Genomic DNA, 21417 nt, shown 5'->3' on the forward strand with positions numbered 1-21417 from the left:
CTCATAGAATATAGGGTTGAATAAGATGTACACTATTGTTCCGTTGTTAATGATATGCACATTTTAAGCAGCTTATGAAACAGGAAGTCAAATGATATGCTGCTGATTTGAGCGGGGGAGGGTACTCTAACTCAATTTAGCTCAGTTCTGCAACTGCCATTCCACATCTGTTAAACTCTTTCACTCAGTGTGCCTTCTCCACTCTGTCTCTGCCTCTCTGACTGTGTGCCTGTTTTATGAGTGTGTGTGTTGAGTACATTGAGCACTCACATTCCGAGTTTAGATGAAAGGATAGGACACATTTCGAGGCCTTATTATTAAAAAATACAAGAAAATAAGAACCAATCATACAATTTTTCATTACAGCGCTTTGATTTGTGGTTTCAACTTAAACATTGTTTTAGTTTTTCAGTGCATATTGAACATACTTTAGCATATAGTGCTTTAATTAACCATATGTATCAGAGGCACAAAACCTTCCAAATAAACCCCTTATATCGTGTGCAACATATGCGCACATGAGAGGATCCAGGTGTTTGGTCTGTGTATCTGTGTATCTGTGTGTGTGTGTGTGTGTGTGTGTGTGTGTGTGTGTGTGTGTGTGTGTGTGTGTACGTGTGTGAGTCTTAGCTCTGTTCACTGCAGCTGGCTCACTGCTGTATGCTCCTCTACGCTGAAGCACTCGGACAGACCCCTTCAGCATTAATTACTGTGGCCATTAATCAGACTAGCACAAATAGCTGTGTAATCCCTACACAATGCAGTTTTCTGGAGGGGGCCACCAGTGTTAATTGGATTTGATTGCATAATGGTATGATCCTGCACACAACATCTTAAGGTAATAATTAGAAGATAGATCAATTGATCCTGGCATTGATCCTATAGTGTAGGCTGCACTGCAGCTCTAAGAAGAGCATCATTTTGCCCTTAATTAAGAGCAGTACTGACTAAGATGTTACATTTATTTTAATACAATTTACTATATTAATGTGGAATGGTCCTGATATTTTCTTATACAAATTAATATGTGAAGAGAAATATGTAAATATGTAAATTTGTAAATTGATGCATGCTATGTATGTGATTATTTTTGGAGATCCCAATTATTTCTATCTAGATTTTTTAAGTTAATTAAAACACATTTCTACTTGTAGGAGCTCTATTATATTGGCTTAACAGCATATTTAAGGTTATTATAATAGCACCCCTTTAACATTGTAGTACATGTGGTATAGCAGAATTATTAGCAAGTGTCTTTTTTGTTTTCCCTCAATTTCCTATCCTATCCTTTTTACATACCTGAATTCAGGGCAGACGTGAGAAGCATTCCACCCACAGATAGTATGTTACCAGTGTCTGTGTTATTTGAGTCATCCCAACCCTAAAATATTCCTGCACTGACGTCGTTCTCTGCATAATATCCAGTCTATGCATATCATTTTTTTACATTTGGGTTTTACATTTTCTGTAAAAAAACAAATTAAACATTATTCAATTTTGTGAAACATTTCATTTATAAATTCAGAAATGCCACAATTGAACATTATAATTTATTCTCCCTTCTTATTCTTTTATGTGCTTTTTTCCCACCTGCTTCTTCTCCGCCAATTTTCAAATTAAGCATCAATCAGATGTCACTCTGTAAAAGACTAAGAAGTCATTTTCAAAGAATGCGTTATAAATAAACCCACTGTAAAAGCAAAAGGACACGTAGTGAACACTTTTAACCCAGACACTCAACTTACAAAACTGTTTTTCAGATGTTTTTTTTTGTTTTCTGTCAGAAATGACTCAACAAAAAACGAACACAGACTTTCACATCTACATAAAACAAGTTCAACCTTGACTCAAGCGGTGGTAGCTTTTTTTAGTAAGCTACTAAGGGCGCTTACTAGTGTTCTACGTGTCTATATGTTGGGTTTGGCATTTCTTGGGCCGATCTCAATTGAATTGCGGCCGCTTCACTGGTTCTCATGGCTGTCGGGTCAGAGCTCATATTCCCACAGCACATCTCTCCCTGCCTCCTGGCACAAAGAACAAATCAAATACATGGCTGTGCTTTCCTTCAAGAAGCCACGGTGTAAACACAGTCTTTTTTTTTTTTTTGCCTTTTGTTAACATCCTTTCAGTCCGTTGCACTTAGCAGCTGAGGCAATGTGCAGAGATTGGCTAATTGTTGCTTCACCTCTACTGGAGCCACTGCAGGTTTCCTACAGGGAAAAAAGCCAAAAGACCGGCCAAGGCCAGAGAACGGACTGGCCATCTGGAGTAGGATTTGTATGGGGGCCGATGTAGTGTACCGTCCTGTTTCAGACTGACTCCCTATAGTATTTGTGTGCAGGGTCATAAGTTCATCTCATGAGGCCAATATTTAGGATTCTCATATAGGCTGATGATAAACTGATGAACAAGTTAACTTAAAGTTTCTGTGTGGAGTGTTTTGACCCCTAGTAGCTCTATGTAGTTTTCTTTCCATGTGTTCCTTTGTTTTTATATAAGAAAACTCCACAGGGCCCTTTTAAGAAATTAGTGTGTTATTGCCTTTAAGGTGCTAAAAATGATAATTTATTCAAGGAAACAAATATAATGTTTTTGACATTGGCATCCTGGGTTGCAAAAGTCGTTAGCAACATAAACCAAATGTTTGAGTTGCGCAATATAAAAATTCACAATATATTAAAAAAGTAATATATATATATATATTGCACGTTTATTTTCATTTGGATCAACCTCAATCTAAGGCAGGATACATTAATAATCCTAAAATCATACTCCTACAATTTAGTTTAACATTCTTTTTAATAAAATAAGTTTTATTATGCCTCTCTGCCGCATTATGTTTTCCAATTATCTGTCGGTCATCCTTCCCATCCGTCCGTCTGTCTGTCCCATTCTCATGAACGACATATCTCAGGAACAGCTGGAGGAAATTTGGCACAAACGTCCACTTGGACTCGAGGATTAATTGATTTGATTTTGATGTTCAAAGGTCAAGTTCACTGTGACCTCACAAAACACGTTTTTTGCCAAAACTCAATTTACACCCTAATTATGACAATTTTACACAAATGTCTGATAAAAATAATGATGTTTTTTTATCATATGAAATTAACTTTTGATACACATGGATGTAAACTACAATTCCTTTTTGGTCTGTGTGGCAGTCAGGGCAGTACATTATTAACAAAGCCTTTAACCTGTGTGTGTGTGTGTGTGTGTGTGTGTGTGTGTGTGTGTGTGTGTGTGTATGTGTGTGTGTGTGTGTGTGTGTGTGTGTAGGTGTGTGTGTGTGTGTGTGTGTGTGTGAGAGAGAAAGGGAAATGTATATCTTGTAAGGTGGTCTATGACTCAAACTTTTATGAAGCATTTATGAATATCAGCAGCTCCCCGGAGTACAGACGATGACTAAATCTAAAGTTATTATCACCAGACAGCACCCGAGGGGCTCCAGCAGTCACCTTCACCAGACAACAGAGAACTAAACTTGTATTGTTTTCAAGACCGTGCAGCTGCTCTACAAAGCTACTCTACAGCATGTTAGTTGGGATAATGCCACATTTTTCTCATTAAACAGTTTTGATTAATTTCCAGATTCAGTTTACAGTGCGAGATACTGTGTTGTTCATGTTCACAGATAACATTTAGATGATCTTTAACAAAGACATTGCAATACATTCTCACATGCAGGGATTTTACTTTCAGTCAAAATATAAGGTTATCTTTGAATGTCTCTAACATACTGTATATGTCCGATATACCGTTTATACCAATTTCCCAAACTATAATTTTCCAGGCAATGTAGACTATTTACAATTATCATTGAATTAATTTTCACTGTGAATCCACATCCACATTTCCTTTATACAATTCAAAATAATTGTTGTTTTGGAGCAGAAAGATATTACTAGATATGCTATCCCTTTTCCTGCGCCACTAAATCCATCCGTCAATCAATGTGGAGCTCTTTTTCCAACAAATACTCTCATTAATGCGTGTAACTCGGATTGAGCACACTGTGCAGTGCAAAAGCACCAGACCCAGAGAGTCTTTTCTGCTATAATCTGCTATTGTTCTTCATGTTTCTCCATTGCTCATATCGATTAGCTTTGACAGGTTTTTTTCACTGTTGTGCAAGAATGTTTGAAACACGGAAAACAATGGGAACACTCTTGTACAACATAGAGGAAATTCTGCAGGGGGTTTGAATGAGACTAACTCTTGGGATATTATATTATTACTTTGGATTGAACTGTTCTTGTTCAAGTACAAAGTCCAAAATGTAATGCACAAATAATCAGGTTCCAGATAATGTTATAATACAAATCGTGACTTATTTCCTGTCCAGTATACATGCAATATGAAAGGGTTAGAGAGTACAAAGTAATTATATATAAAATATAATTTACAATAAAGTTAAAATGTTCAATAACTGACCCTTGTGTGTTGGTATGTGTATGTTTGCTTTAAAAAGGCACTGAACCAAACATCATCTCCTCTACATGTTCATAACAGCATGTAGATAATTACCAACACATTTACAAATGCAGTGACTCATTTCCCAAGAAATCCAGATTATGGTTTGCCTGGGAACCAGATAAATCTCCAAGCTCATGTTTTATTTGCGATGGCAGATGCGTGTGGTCCCCGCCTCCGTTTTGGACCGATTTCCATCGGCCTGAGACGCGCTGTGCCGATCACAACCGTTTGTCTACAGTAATATGTGGTGTGTTTGAAACGAAGACCAGAAAGAGGAGCAACGCTGAGGTTTTAAAGATTAGAGTTTGGCATTTTATTAAAAATATTTTTATTAGGATTCCAAAATGTTACAATCAACTGAAAACACACTGTGAAAGTGTTAAAGTTCTATATACGAAAAGACTAAGCATACCGAGTTATATAAAGAACTTGTACTTAAGTATAGTGATGAGACAAACCTTGAGAGAGAGACAGAAGTTACAATCTTAAGCACTCCATGATGCACAGTGAAGTTATGAATTCTGAGGCTGAAGGTGCTTCAGACGAGTTTCTCCGAGCATGAGAAGTGTTGCCTCTGTAGCTTGTCTTTTTCATTGTTATTTTGTTCTCTGCCACCTCCCCATACCATCACAAAGAGCAGTGCACTTGCCACTACTGACTGATTGAACAAGTAGAGAAGTGTGTTTGCAGACGCTGAAGGACATGAGCCTCCTACCCTGCTACACTATCTCTACGTCCTCTCTCCGGAGGGTGATAGGTGTCTTTGACTACTTTGTTGAAATACTTCTACAAGATCTTTTATCACCCTAATGTTGTGCTGCAGATTGGTCTTCTCGAGCTTTATGTGTGCGTGTGAGTCTTTGATTTTCACCGGCTCGCCATGTTCCTTTCTCCAATAATAACAGTTTATTTTGAAATGAATTGATTCCAATTATGACTTGAAAAGCATATAAACCGAGTGAATGAGAGGTTAAGTGAATATCTTCTGCAGTGTTTGGCTGAAAAGAAATGACTGCATTGAGAAAGATTGCCGGTTTTCTGTATTGCAGATTCTTAAAAAGTGGGACACAAATGAAAAGATGAGATACTCTTTTATTATGAGGTTTCAATGGGGTCATAGCACAAGCAGTTATTTACTCCTGCTTGAATGAAATATTAAGAGTTTGTATATTTATTTCTCAAAAGCATATTGCTCATAGTCACTCTAAAACTTCAAGTGAAAACATAAAAAGCCTTATATGCCGTGACTTATTGAGCCTTATCGTTTGCCTTTGAAACTCTATTTTAAAGTATGTTGTTTTTATGATGCAATGCATTTTACTTTATGTAGGAAATAAACAACAGTGAGTAAATGCTCTTTATTATCACAATGCAGTATACTATACTATACTGTATATACTATCTATCCATCACTATCATCGCTCTTACATACTGAGGACAGTTTGAGCTACATTGAGGTTTATAACTCTAATTATACAAGTAGGACTCAACAGTTTCACAAGAAATTCCATGGTTATGCATGATACAGAAATCCTGTAAATCTGATGTTAATCCCATTTGTCAATGGCACTGTTCATCCCATTGTCTAAAGACTGCACCGTTCAAAAAACCTGCATAGATGTACTGAGCATCTTTGTGCTGCTGCTCTATGTTAGGTGTGATTTACTCTCTCATGTCAGAATTAGATCCTCCAGGCCTTGGGGGAATCTGATTGAGGTCTGATTGGTTCTTATCTGAGAATTAAAAGCTTTTTCAACATGTCCTAGGTATTGCACAATGAGGGTGACACAAATGTTCAACATTGATTCAGAAAATAAATCTCTCCAGTGTATTGGCATATTTCTCATATTATATTATCATCTGACATTTCCGCTAACATGCTAAAACAAATAACTGCAAACGTAGAGCCATTTGCTTGTCTTACACACTAACATGGGAGTTTTTCCTCACATGTGTTGCCAATAATACGACTTTTGAGAGACTGGAGTACAATGTTCAAATGAGAGCAGTGCGCACACACGGTGTAAGGGATGTTGGTGATGTCAAGGGAAAAATTGCTTTTCTGGGACCCCTGCTGCACTTCAAGGGTCTTGCTCAGGGCTTATGTGATGTCTGTTTTGAAAGGATTGCCTTCTGTTTGCCTAGGATTCGGGACATTTTGTTTTGTACGAGGATTTTACTTTATGTAATTTATTTACAAAAAAACTAAAAAATGCTGATGGCCCTAACTGTTGCCTAATGTAGGTCATATGATAAACACAGCAACGTTGCTTTCAGTGTCTGCATTTGTTAATTATATTTGACTCTTCAGAGGTTAGCTCATAGGATTCATATTTCAAAGCGACCCAGGTAAAGATATGGGACTTATCTTCTGTGACACAACCTTAAAGGCCAGTCTGAATCTAATTAGTCCTTACGTAGTAGCTGCAATTCTGTGTTGGATGATGATCTTGTTCAGTAGCTCGTGTATTTCTGCTGTCTCCATGATTAAGGATAACGCAGTATAATAAAAAGCCTGTCTCCCCATTGTGACCCACTACTTGGAAGTAAATGCATGTTAACTTGTCACACTTTATTGCAACTCTGTAACACTTAAACAATTCATTCAATAGGTTTTCTGTTTGTCTGTGTGTCTCTCCCCGTTACCCTCTCCATGTATAACATACTTAACCATCTGAATGGCTTCCCCTGTTCATTTTGATGCTAATCCATAATTCTGCTGAAAAAGAAAGGCTCTCTAGAGCCCAGATCAAAGGCTCGGCTGTTCTCAGCAGGACCCAGGTGTTTAGAAGGCGCCGCGAAGGCTGGAAGAACACCCATCTCCTTTTCCCTTTTGAAAAGAACAATTACGAAAGCCCCTTCCTAACTTATCATAGGATGGAACCTAGATCCTTGTTGTGGTTAAACAAATGAATAATGGAGTGCTGATGTTGAACAAGAAAGACAGTTTATCAAGATTTGTCTATAGGTGACTGTGGGCCTTGTTTTGTCAGTAGGTCTCATATTGTAGATTTATATTAGTTCCCCTTTGCAGAAATCTTTGCATTTTAAGGAGCTGGCAGAAGAGCTATTATAGAGATATACTCATCTTTCAACTAATACACTTTAATCCTCGTCACCTACACTAATACAAATTGCTTTATGATGCATTCTTTATGTACATCTAATTCTGTGTTTTTTAATACCGCAGGTTGTATTTGTTGAGTATAGAGACGAATAAAAACATGCGGGAAACATAGTGTAGTCTTTTCCCCATTTGCACTGCTGTAATAGAATTCAAGGTTTACTGGCCCACCATATCCCCAACCCCAACTACTTAAGCTTACTCTGAAACTCCTCTGAGTATGAGCTGTAAATCCAGACAAGATTTAGTATTATAATGCCACAGATCTGTACAGAGTTATGGGCTAGGCTGGATTTGTGCTGTGGATATTTAAGATGTATTTAAGTTGCTTGTGACCAAGGTTAATTGTGTTTCTAAAACAGAAGATGAGGTATTGTTCTGATATTAGATTTACTGAATGGAATATCCTCAGTATAACTGATATCCAATGTTAGATTAGTAAACAGAATCTCAGCCCAACCACAGTAGAGACCTCAATGTGGGAAATGTACTAATCTCTAATGTCATCAGTCAGTGTCTGAAATATTATTTTTCCGTAGGATATGGATTAAAATTCACACATTGGTTATCCAGCTTAATTTTACCAGTACCAGCAGCGTTTTAAATTGTTTTAATCCACCTAATACGTGTGTGATACAAACTCTTCTCTTCGTTGACTAATATCTAAAAATTAATTCAGACCAAGAGAAGGTCCCTTAAAAATATAATGTATTTCATGAAGGTTATGCATTTTCACATTACAATTATTGAATTTTGCATAGTTTTATAAAACGATGAAACGACACAATAGAGACTGCCATCCACAATGCAAGCAGTTTCACACTGTTAAGTTACCCACATCTTTGCTCAAATTGCTTGTTTGCTCAAATTACTATGGTAGCTATAGTCTCACAGAGGTACTTATCTGCACTGGAACTGCATATCTGCACACGATTACAGGTTTCCATCACAGTTTACAGTTTCCCTTTCAAACGTCAAAAAAAGAAGACATGGAAATGCAAAACAGACAGCACATCATAAGATTGTCTTTGTTGTTAGTCCTTTTCTTTTTTTTCTACTTTATTAATCCCTTGAGGGAAAATGCAATGTCTTTTTGTTTCTCCATATTAAACCCATACAGACTTTTCTTATGTCTGCATTAGTATGCCAATGCACCACACTTTGCTTTTGGATGGACAGTGTATATACATTATTTATCCAAGGATATGTATTAGCGATCCCGGGTTTGATTTACACAATATCGGAGTGAAATCACATATGGGAGTCATTAATGTTGGAGTTAGTGTTACAGTTTGAATTTCAACAATTAAAATATATTGATATCTGATTGAGGAGTAATTGACAAGGCAATATGCTGCTTTACACACCTGCTTAGAATGGTATCAGGCTATTAAATGGCCGTTATCAGTGGTTTCAGCTTCTTAGATATGAGTCAAAAGAGGCCTGCTGGTTTGGAATGCTGTTATCATCTATTCACATGCTTGCTCGCTGAAAGGAACACAAAAAGATGGTGACCTCTTGCGGCCATAGTTATTATGACGGGAGCAAAGCAGGAAAGCGGTCGATAAAGACCGCTTAGGGTTGGTGGGAGGGGAGGACTGATGGGTTAAACAAACACAGGACTCTCACCCAGGAAACTAGCGTTTGTGTTCCGTGTGAAACCAAAAGTCAACGTATTTGACATAATGCTACTTAACAAATGTGGGGATACTTATTTAAACCAAACCATGCCTTTTCTCAAATCTAACCACCTTGGCGCCTAAAACTGATATAGCTTAAAGTAAACGAAACTGCAACCCTTTCATAACGGTGGATATGCAACTTCTGGCCTACTGGTGGAGGCAGTTTGCCCCTTCTGAAGCATTATAGTGGTAGTGGAAAACAACTGATAAGGGCCATTTGTTGTGTACAGTAAACTATGGCTTTTGCTGTGCTATGCTCTTATTCATGTGGCATTAACAATCTGCAGTATTATAGGGGGTAAACATAGTGATCTGTTGAACTGACGATACAGAAATATGTATTTGAAGAAAGTATTATCCCTATGTCAAAATGCTACAAACATAAAATAAAAAATGTAGGTCGGCATGCTGAATTTCACTGAACAAACCAATCATGTATGAGTAAAAAGGTAGTACCATGTGCAGTGTGTGTACATCCTTGTTCTGTGTGATTGACTCTTCCTCTTACACATCAATACTGATTTCATAATGGACAATGGAAAACAAATAATATTTTTTTATTCACAACTCACTTTTCACATTGACAGGTGCTCTTTTATTAAATACACTAAACGCTTATGCTATTGATGTAATTTATGTGGACGTTTCAGTTTGTACTGTCTACTTTGCGCATTCACATTCTCTCCTTCGCTCCGTTTTGCGTACACACCTACCCCCGCCCCCTGTCGCACGGTGAGAACTCCTCCAAATCAGTAAACCTAGGGGAAACACTGGTCACTGGTACACACATAGAAAGCTAAACACATTTTGTGTAAAATCAAAGCCTTTTGGTGCTCTTTTTCAATGTGTCTGCTTTTATTTAACAGTTATAAGAGCCATAAAATATATACTACAGCATAGCTATTATCATTATTGAGTCTAATTTAATGTATCCAAATCTCCATAAATTTCCCCAAAAGTCACCTCAGTCAAGCTTATTGCACTCATAGATCTGAGCACAACCTATTCAGGGAATGAAATGACTTTTGGTGTATCTGAGAAGAAGTGATGAAATGTAACAACATTCCCTTTACTTTCCCCTTTGCATACCAGTCTCGTGTGCCCTCATGCTTGAAGTCATTATTAATCATTCTCCCCTCCTGTGACTCAAAGAGCTTGAATGCAGATGATCACATTGTGCACATTAGAACAGGACATCGCTTTTCCACCTATCATGGAACATTTGTTGTGATGACAAATCCTAATGCAATGAAAGAAAAGTAATTGTTTCCGTTACAGCAGCTTAAATTAGCCATGTCAGACTTTCATTACATTAAATTGTGGGGTTCTTGGGCTTTCTTTCCCTAAGAAAATCCTCTTTCAACAGCACAATACAATCAAGTGTTGCATCAGAAGCAGCAAAAGGGTAAACATTTTAATGAACCAAGAGAAAATGCCTCAGGGGAGCTACAGCTTATGGTTTTTCAAATGATTCATTTGGCAATGATTAGAGTAAATATTTGTATGGTTAACTTTGATATTGGTCATTTATGCATCTGATTAGCTCAGTAATGAAAAAAATACAAGTAAGTCAAAACGGACACCCAAAGGAATAAATCTATTTGTTAATTGGGATAAAATTGTTTGAATACAGACGTCTATTCCTCTGCTACAATATTCCTTGCCTATGTGTGTTTTTACAATTTAAGTCTTTAAGCGGCAAGTACCTGCACTTGTTTCACAAGCTTATTTTAAAACATGAATATGTTTAGAAATCTGTGTTGTAGAATACCAATACACTTGCATGTATAACCAAATGCAATCTTCTTATATTTCAGTATGCAACTCAATATTGTGCCAGTTTAGGCCACCATTATTTATTTCACCCTTTTTGAATGTTAGGTTCTTCAAAGTTACTTAGTATGTGCCCCTGCTCACTGCCAACCCAACTGCAGACAGACAGAAGAGGAAATCAACACTCAGTCTGCCAATCACACACAATTAAACCGAAATGTCTTCTGTTCCCCGGGGTGATCTCCTCCATCGGTGAAAGATCAGCAAGGCAAAGAGAAAAACAGAACAAGGGATTATTTGGAATTCAAATATGGGCCTTGGATGGTACTAGATAAAAAGTTGGCTTTACATTTGTGTTGTTCTGATGTAATCTCTATTCTGCTCCTCTGTCAACTGTTCTATAGCAAGGCCTAATGAATATTTATGCCCCATGGTAGCTAATGGGATATGAAAAGCCAAGACTCTTTATGCTGCTGCACAATACATATAAAACGGATCTGTTTACTCAAGTATTATACTTTAATAGCTATACAAGACATGCAGTAAATTGAATCCACTTAAGATGAACTTGGTGAAAAGTTGGACTTGAAATGTGTAAAACAAGCATGTGCAAAAATGTGACTTTACACTAATGGTGGCATTGAGGAACATTTAAAAAAATGTAAAATTGGCATGTCAAAAAGGTGAAAACGTTGAAACATTAAGGAGTGACCTAAAATGAGATGGCCCGGAAGATGTTTACTGATTTGAAAGCAGGTGTTTTTAAAGGCATTTATATTTGTCTATGTGGACTTTGTAAAGTTCTGACCTTTTAGTAAGTGAATCAATTAGCAATGTGGCGGAACATTTCTTTATGGCCGTGTTACATCTGCATTGGCTTCTTCTGGAATGTTCTTTCAGTTATCAGCAAATGTGTTTCAGCCTGTTTTTTCTGCTTATTTACCACCTTGACCAAGAACCAGGACAACTAGAGACACAACAGCAGAAGTTCAACATGTGAATGCTTTTAAAAGTTGAAGATGCACAAAGTGATTCTAGTGATGGCAAAGTGCTCAGTAGGGACAATGAAGAATACTGCACACAGGCCATGGCTCTGCTAGCGCTCACACAGGGATTAATTACCCATGAAATTCTTCTGGTTACATTATTCCTGGAATAGGTTCACAGCCTCGTCATACATCCTCCAGGTGTCCATAACAAAACAATACTCTTGCTAACTTGCATTGCTGCCAAAAAAAGGCAGATTTTGTTTTAAAGAGCCCCCTATTGTTTTGTATAGTTTCCAGCTGTGAGTTACTATAGATACATGTCATTACAGCTAACAAATGGAGCAATGGAAGCAGAGGCAGGCCAGTTCTTCTGGCCATGGCAAGCACTTCAGCACAAATATTATCATGTTATTAAATCTCAAGTGCCACAATATATACATTGTATATTATTATTAATTGTGAATGCTGTAACTGCTTGACAGAAGGAAATAAAGTGTATGCAACACATTTGTATATAATGCTGACACCGATTACATTTGTTCAGACGGGGAAATTGGGCAACTTTTTTTTTTTTTTTTATTCCTGTGCCATATCTATTTAAATAAAACTTGTCATGCTCCAAATAAGGTGTCTGTCAAAATACCAGAGTGAACCCAGCAATGACTTGACAAGTAAATAAATAATAACTTAGCAGGTTGTGGTCAGCAAACGCGCCTGCTGCCACTCATGCTACCCTGTCCACAAGCCTCCCAAAAAAATACTTGCATAGACTCAGCAGTGCCAGGCTTAAATTTAAGGATTAGGTTGTCAGAGACATTTTTTAGTCATGCAAGTAGGTAAACCATGGAGCCAGCATGAAGCTTTATGCAGGTGTGAAGAGATGGTATGCGATTAGAGCTGTGATGAGCCACTAGTGAACATCATCTGGCTCTGGACAGCTGCAAAATTACAGCAGTGCTGATTTGTTCTACTGAGTGAGGATTACTATCAGAATTGGAATATATTCAGTTCTGAAATATGGGAAGCAAGGGAAAACAAAGCACAGGAGAAAACAAAGCACTCCTTCTACCTTCAGTAAAGCCATTACATACACATCTATTAGTTGTTTTATCCATTTTCATATCTATAATATGATCTGCCTGAAATTAATAAAATGCTGATTTATGAATTATAGTACTTTAAATTATATTAACAAAATGGATTTTCAGTGCCACATCTTCAAGGTTTCTTCAGTTTGAATATGAATTAAACGTTTTTGAGATTTTCATATTGGCTGGCACAATTCTGTTCTCATCCTGCCTGAATAGGCTTTAGGATGCAGACATTTCTTGTAGCTCTATAATTCATGGTCCTTCTCCTGTCATCCAACACAAGATGCACTGATTGACTAATCTTTTGAAGGGAAAAGCAAAAGGTATTTTGTAAAAAAACAACTCAAGGATAAAACTTTCCCATTATAACAAACCTTTCACAGAACATTTTATCTTGTGCCATCCATGAAGGGTAGAGATATAAAAGTCATAAACATAAAGTACACAAACCACAGAAGTGTAGATCAGAGCCATCAAAATGATGCAATTAGGGCGGATGCGACAACTCTCAGCCTCCCTTGACAATTTTTGTTTTGTCAAAGACGAGCTAAAAGGCTGGAGATTTTCAGACTTTCATGCTACATCTTCAGACTATCAAAGGATCTGCCATTAATCCATCAGATTCATGATTATTATTATCATTATTATTATTAATAATAATAATTATTATTATTATTATTATTATTATTAATAATAATAATAATAATAATAATAATAATATGTTTATTTCTATTATTTGGAAAACATTTGGGCTACACATTTTTTTGCTTTTAGCTTTCTTGCATCTCAGACAAAGCACAGGCTCCTATAGGATTAAAGGGTCTATTATAGCCTGCAGCCAGATACAGTTGTGCCTTAAAAATAATCTCTAGAATATGTAAAATCACATTCTGAGCTTAATAACCAGTGGAGCAGGGATTTTGAAAAGAAAAGGGTTATGTAATCACATCTCCTAGTTCTGGTAAACGTATTGTTGCAGCAGAAAATGGAATATGGCCAGCCAAAGGAGAGAGAGGGCAATCAAAAGTAAAAGTATATTGTACATAGATTAGGTCCCCCTTTTCATATGGAAGTATAAAACAGCTTTTAGAGCTATTATTAGCTACATAAAGTATTAAAGAAAGTATGATCTGCTGACTTATCCGTTTAGATCCGTAAATATTTAGATATCCAAAAGTATTTTCCAGGCGTTTTTAGGTTGCCGATCTCTCTGATTTTAAACAGAGACATATAGTAGATTGTCTGAAAATAATAGATAAATGGAAAGGCCAATGCAGTGCACTGCAAGGGATTAGGTGATAATGGAGACTTGCTCAGTGTTACTTAGAAAGGTCTGCTGGTGAATTGGGACATAAACAATCCAAGTACTCTTTTGATCCTACCCTCCCATATTTTGAGGCAAAATGCCAGAGTGTATTGTATTGATTGCCACACAGGTTTGAAAAGATTCAATTATTGTTCAATTGTTACTAAAAGAAGACACAGGGATCAGGGCTGCCTGCAGGACTGTCTGGGAAACTGTAGTTTTTCTCAAAAATGTTGTGGTGGGTCATAAAAGGTGTCGGCTTTTTAGAGATTATTTTTCCCTAAAACTGTGAGTGGATTAGGAGGTGGGGCAGATTCAAGTGATATATACTAGGTTTATTTAATGTTTGAAACAAAAAGGTATCAAGCCAGTTTCCAAAAAAAAGCTAATGATGCAACAAGCATGTTGATATAAATCACTAATGCAATGTGTGTGCACATTGTATTTCAGAAATGTGCACAAATACGCTGCGGTTGGTATCTGTATGTAATTTGGTGACAACTCTAATTTAAGGATCTTTTGAGTGGCAATCGACATATATAGAAGTGTTAGAGCCATATCTGTTATATTTGGGAAACTGCTAGATCTTTCCTTTTACCTTGGAAGTAACCACAATCAAATGTTAAAAATGTTGCAGAAAAACTTAAACAGAGCAATTAGTGTACAGTATCAGTGGTGAGTTTCTAAATTGGTCAGAATCATGGAAATGTGTCGTTCTTTACCAATAAAACAAGCCTGTTTTAGACTAAATGCCCCTTGGCACCTTTGGTTATTTATTTTCACCTCAGTGACTGCTGCTGCTGCAGAGGAAAAAAAGAGCCCTTTTCCCTTTTTAGTGAAACGGGTCAGAGATAGTTATAGGGTCTGCTTTTTCTCCTACAGTCAGCACTGGTGTTTATACTTTGGCCCGCTGGCACCAAAGCTTCTAACTATCTGACTTTTACCTGAGAGAACCTGTGGTTTGTGGCTGTTATTGTGGCTCTTATGTGAGACACAGACTGAGTCAGACTCAACTACAAGGGCTTTGCAAGGCCACTTTCCCACAAGCAGGTACTGAGGCATAAAGTCACTTCTCTCTTGAGGCTTTGGGATCTGGAGAAAAAAACAAAACACAGGACAAAGGTGCTTGTTAGATAATGGTTGGGGTTGTGCTATTTGCATGATCCTTCATGTCAGTCATGTTTGCAAAATGCTGCTGAAGCGCTACTTCAACCCTTATAGCTTTAACATATCATCCATCCATCCATCCATCCATCGTCCACCGCTTATCCAGGATCGGGTCGCGGGGGCAGCAGCTCCAGTAAGGTCCAGTTCATGTTTGCAGAAACGTTTGTGGTCGCACAAGGCATTCATCTTAATAGATTTTAACCTCTGACCTGAGGGAATTCGCTCGAAGACGTGTGGTGAGAAGGATAGATCATAATCGTCCCTGCACAATTGATTGGTGAGGATTCAGAGGCATGTACAGAAAACAAAAGACTGCCGCCAAATACCTGTTCTGCAGACCAGGTGATCGTAAGCAAGTCCGCAGTGTGTATAATTGCACTTATTATTCTTTTCTGCAGAACATTCAATGTCTTCAACTGACACAGGAAGTACAGTGTTGATCTCTTCAATGACAGAGCAGATTGTCGGACTTGAGGCATGAAGACTGGTCAATTCAAGGTTGAGAAGCTATAGCCGGAGGTTAGCTAAAGAACTGCAGACACAGTTGATTGCTGTCAGTTATCAAGTGCACAATACAGATGTGTGTAGTCATCAATCCATGTTCGACCACATAACTGATGTCTGTGTTGTAGTGACACAAAAACTAAACCAGAAATCCTTTGCCCAATAGTCACATTCTCCACCTACTCATGGGAAATCCAGAAAGCATTTCTGAGCCAGTCTGGCTCTGCTGGAATGCCTCCACATGGAGGTGCCTGGAAGGCATCCTAATAAATGCTTGATTCACCCTAACTGGCTTTTTTCGATGAGCAGAATCTTTTCTCTGAGCTATTGCAGGATGTTTGAGCTGCTCACATTTACATTACATTACATTCACATGTACACAAACTAACTTCAGGAGCTTGTGTCTGTGTTTTTCCACTTTTGGTCTCTACGGAAACAAGCTTGTATGCATTGGTAAGGGTGAAGACATACAGTAGATTGTGTGAGCATTAATTGTACTTTTGCTCGGCTCTCTCTCTCACACCACGGCCTGGCTTGCATAACTGCAGCTGCTGCACTGATTTGACTGTTGTTGTGCTCCATTTTACCCAAAGATAATTATACACCTTCACTAGGGGCAGCAACAACCTTTGAAGAATGTAAGAGAAGAAAGGATGTACCTTTTTACGACCCTTGAACTCAAGAGGTCTGAATCCTTATCCCAACTGCTTTACCCAAGGATACAAATTGCCGAACATGCACAGGACATTCCTTGTCTTATGAAGCCACAGCAAAACTGGACAATTTCTAATTCTTGACTAACGCTTGATACCCTGCCCATAAAAGTCACAAAGAGATTATGTGACGAAGCACAACCTTGGCAGAGTCCAACTCCCACTGAGAGCAGGCATGACCTATATGCCTATGATGTTTTCGCAGCAAACATTCCACTATTGTAGCTATTTGTCACGGTAAGAAACACCAACTTAACCTGCTGTAAGCGATGCAATACATTTGAAACAGAGACAGTGATTGGAACAGACAACCGTCTTCCCATTTTGACACATCAGTCAAGGTACATGGCGTACCATTTAGCTGCCAGGTAGTGTATACAAAAGAGCACCACTTCCTCCTAGAAACGTTTAAAAGAACACACAAACACAGAGGCAAATGTTCAGGCAAACATCATGCACATTTATGTTTTTCAAGCTGGTAGATGTATGCAGCTTTCGAATGTGTTTTATTTTTGAATGGTAATAAACTCACTGATGATAGTTTCTTTGATTCCCCATGCTTTGCTGGGTGTTGCTATACAGGAGCAGTGCTCTCTTCTACCCACCCCCTTGCACTCAAACACATGCACACACACGCTCCAGTAGTATGGCAATAGTGATTATTGTGAATGTAGTTACAGTAGAGACTCAGCCTTTATATGTGTACGGATAGTATTGCTGCTTATTGATTTTCTTGCATAACAAAAGCCTGTAAAAGGTGAAAGCAACATATCAGTGATTACTGATTAGGCCGACTCAGATCTGGAGCTCTCTGCTACTGAGAGGCTGTCAGTTTTCCTTCCCTGCTCCATCCTTTCATTCCTGCCTGTCGGCCAGCAGACTGGACAGAAGGTCAGAGAGTTGATCTGTGCCAAAACTCTGAGGATTTTACCCCCCTCCCTCCGCCCTTTTCTCTCGTTTTCCCTTTCAGATATGCAGATTCGGGACCTCCTAATGAGAATATGTTACTCCGAGATACCATCTGTTCTGCTTGCACTCTGTATGAGAAAATAAAGAACATGTGACATCATTTCAATGAGACTGATTAATCAACGTCGTGGGGTAGTTGCCCTTTGGAGAAGTGTGTCACAGTCTTCGATACGTTTCCTGTGTTCAACCAGAAACGCATGTGGATATTGATCATAAATATGGAAATATGAACATCTTACATTCATTTGTGCATTATAATAAACAAGCTTGACACTTGAAGTTTTCCAGACTCTGACAAGCTGTGTTTAAAAATACACTGTAGACACGATGCTGTGACCACAACACTCCACATAATTGAAAGAGACTGGAGAAAAAAGAAGAAAGGAGAAATTATCTTCTTTTATTATTATCTTAAATAAAGGAATAATATTGTTTGAATAATGAAAGACATGTGGGATCAGACTAATAATGCAAGCAGGGTTCCGTTGCTGCCTTTTGTCTTTTGAAACTGGTATAAATATGCAAAACCCTTTAATTTCTTTCCTTTTGTTATCCAATGATCTCACACATATACCCACACACAATAGTCCCTACCATAGCTGGATTCACTCTATTGAAAACCAACAAATTGATATGATGGAAACTAGGTTTCCGTGAAGAAATACATGCTTTGGATGTGCTCGTGTTTTTACCACCTACAATCTTTTATTCTTGAGTCTCAGTGTATATGATACTTATTGTTATTCATGTTTACATTCTCTTCCACAAATTTAAATTAAAACCAGCCGATGGTGGTTTCTCTATGTGGCCGACTTCCATTCCAGTCGCATGTCAGGCAAGCATCCTGCAGTCACTGTCAAGATGGACATTTCAGCTCGTCCGGTGCACACCACTGCTATTCCAATCAAATCTTGTCCTGTCTGTGGGCATGAACATCCTCTCTTTCCAAAATAAGAAATGACAGCCGAGAGTGCTGTTCTGGTAGGCCAATCAAAGAACTGCTCCAGGATGTTTTACAGTGATTGCCAGGACAACCTATGCTGGACCAGAAACAGGCCAGGAGCACCAGAAAGAGAAAGGTAACTTAATAACATAGTAACAGCCAGCTGCAGTCATACCTCCTAGTGCACAGCCATCACAATTGTGAAACAAATTACAGAGTTGGGTTGCTACACCCATGGCTGGTAACTTAGCAACCTGTTGAAAAATGTTACATAGGAAAGACATGAGCTTATATTTATGCTGAGGGGTACAGCAATGAAAGGTTTTGAGGAATTCATTTATTTGTCTTCTTGCCCGTCTTTTATTAAAATTGAAAAGAATGTCTTCGAAGAACTCCAAACTGTCTTACAAATGTCCTAGCTTCGACGACAGCTTAGTGCAGTGACACAGCATTTCAGTAGTCCTCACAGTAAAACAACCACAATAGCTTACTCTTTGATGTTGACTTTCTATCATACAATATGTAACATGTAATTGGATTACAATTTGCTCTATTTTAAATACACCAGATACGCCATGTAAAGAAGGAAGCTTTGGAGCTGTTGGAAAACATTTAGCTAGGCTAGAACTTTCCCTTTGCTTCCCTTTGTTTGAAGCTAATTAGGATTTGTCATGTGAATGAACAGAAATTAAAGTGATATTGATCGTCTCATCTACAGTAAGACAGCAATTAAGTGTGTTTCATTAAAAGATGATGAAAATAGTTAGATTCATTCCATAAAGTGAACTTCAGGGCTTCACTGTCCACCAGCTACAGGAGCATCATGCTGCCTCTCACTTTGTTTTTTTACTTAAAGGCATATATTCTTTCTTCAGACAACTACATCCGGCACTTTTTCTATGTACAAATGAATGTCTTTGAGGGAGGATTGGACATAAGTGTGCACCATTATCCCTATTTATATAATTAATCCTTTCCCGCCCTCTCTGGATGACGGCTAGTTTTTCAGCCCACCTTCACAGCTTTGAACATTTTTGCCCTTATATGTAGTCAGACGGCACATTGAACATGTTTACGCCTTTAGTCTGTCTCTCAAGTCTTTTGACCTAAGCCAATGCGTTTCACTGAAGATGTAATACAAAGTGGTCCCAAGTGTATAGTGTTATTTCCTAAAACTGCAGGACACTGTAGCTGTTATCACTGAACACTGGAGTCATCTGTCAGGATATAAAAAAGCAAAGCTAAAAAAACAAAAAACAGGAATGTGTTCACATTGCCGTTGCCTTTTCAGCAATGGTGGGTCATTGCTATTCTGTCGCTATGCGTGGACAAAGTTACCTGAAGATACGTGTAAAAGGGTTAACGTTCATTTAATATAATGTAAAATACCAAGAGCAAGTGTTTTAAAGAGCTGCAGCCAGTGAAACTCATGCCATTTACTTGGACTGTCTCATTTGAATAGCTATTTGGATTTGGACTCTATCCCACAGAGGAGTAAACATCCAACTGTTCTTAGCAGCAAGCCAGTAATGACACTGAAGAATGTATGTATTGAAAGAAAAACTGCAGAAAAATAGACATGGATATATGAATATAGACATTTAGAAATAGGCCCCAACACAACATTGCTGCTCCACAACACCGACTGCTAACACTTTCTTTGCTTGACTAAGCCTTTGGATCTCCTGTTTCTGGTTTTGGCAACATGTCATGTAGTTTCACAAATATGTATTGAACTTGAGTATAGTAACATAATATTTAGAATCACTGGTCTTGTTTCTATTTTAAGATTCCTCCCCTATAACCAAGGCATTTTTACTCAGACAAAAAACACCCTTTGGCGAGTTCCTTCAGTCATTGTTCATTTCAGTGTCAATGTCAGTTTTTCATAACTTTTCTTCTTGAAAAATATTTCTGATAATAGCACATTTATCTGAATGACATACACATTTATAAGGTCAAAAATATCTTGGGGTTTTAAAATACCAAACTTTACTTTTAACAGTTTGTTTTCTCAGTGTAAGTTGTGTAACTTTTATTTTGTCTTGGTAGAGAAAGGTTGTACATGTTAAATCATTTTACTGCAGTTGCATTTTTTCAAAACTCTTCACACCATTTGTCTCAGAGATGCTTCATTCACATCCTCTGTGTCAGACATTTGATTGATTTTGCTGTGCAGTTTGCTGTTTTGAAGAGCTGCATTTGCTGTCTCAGTATGGGAGAAAAGATAAGCATCAGCTTTAATGTGAAATATGTGTCAATCCTGTGCAGGGGTATAGCAATTTGCTTTTTATCCTACATAACTCCTGTCATGACAAAGAAAATCCTCCTAAACCTCAATGGATGTTGTGGTAGTTTCCCATGATGGACTGCAAAGAAGCTCTTTTCACTCTTCATATTGTTGTGACAAGTTGGCATGCTCTGGGCCATGTCCTGCACAACTAAATTCATGATGCACCCAAACAGTGTCAAGACTCACAGCTGTTGCTGTGTGTCTGCCATTATGGCTCAGACACATTAGCAAGACTATCACAACATTGGCATAGATATCCTTGGCATTTTTGAATGAGCAGTGCATCACACAAGACTTCCTTGTGTGTAAATGTTAAGTCACTAAACAAAAGCAGTGTCACCTCTCTGATTGCCTGAAGTTACATTACTGATAACATAAATCAATATC

This window comes from Cottoperca gobio, chromosome 6 (assembly GCF_900634415.1).
Source record: "Cottoperca gobio chromosome 6, fCotGob3.1, whole genome shotgun sequence".
NCBI lineage: Eukaryota > Metazoa > Chordata > Actinopteri > Perciformes > Bovichtidae > Cottoperca > Cottoperca gobio.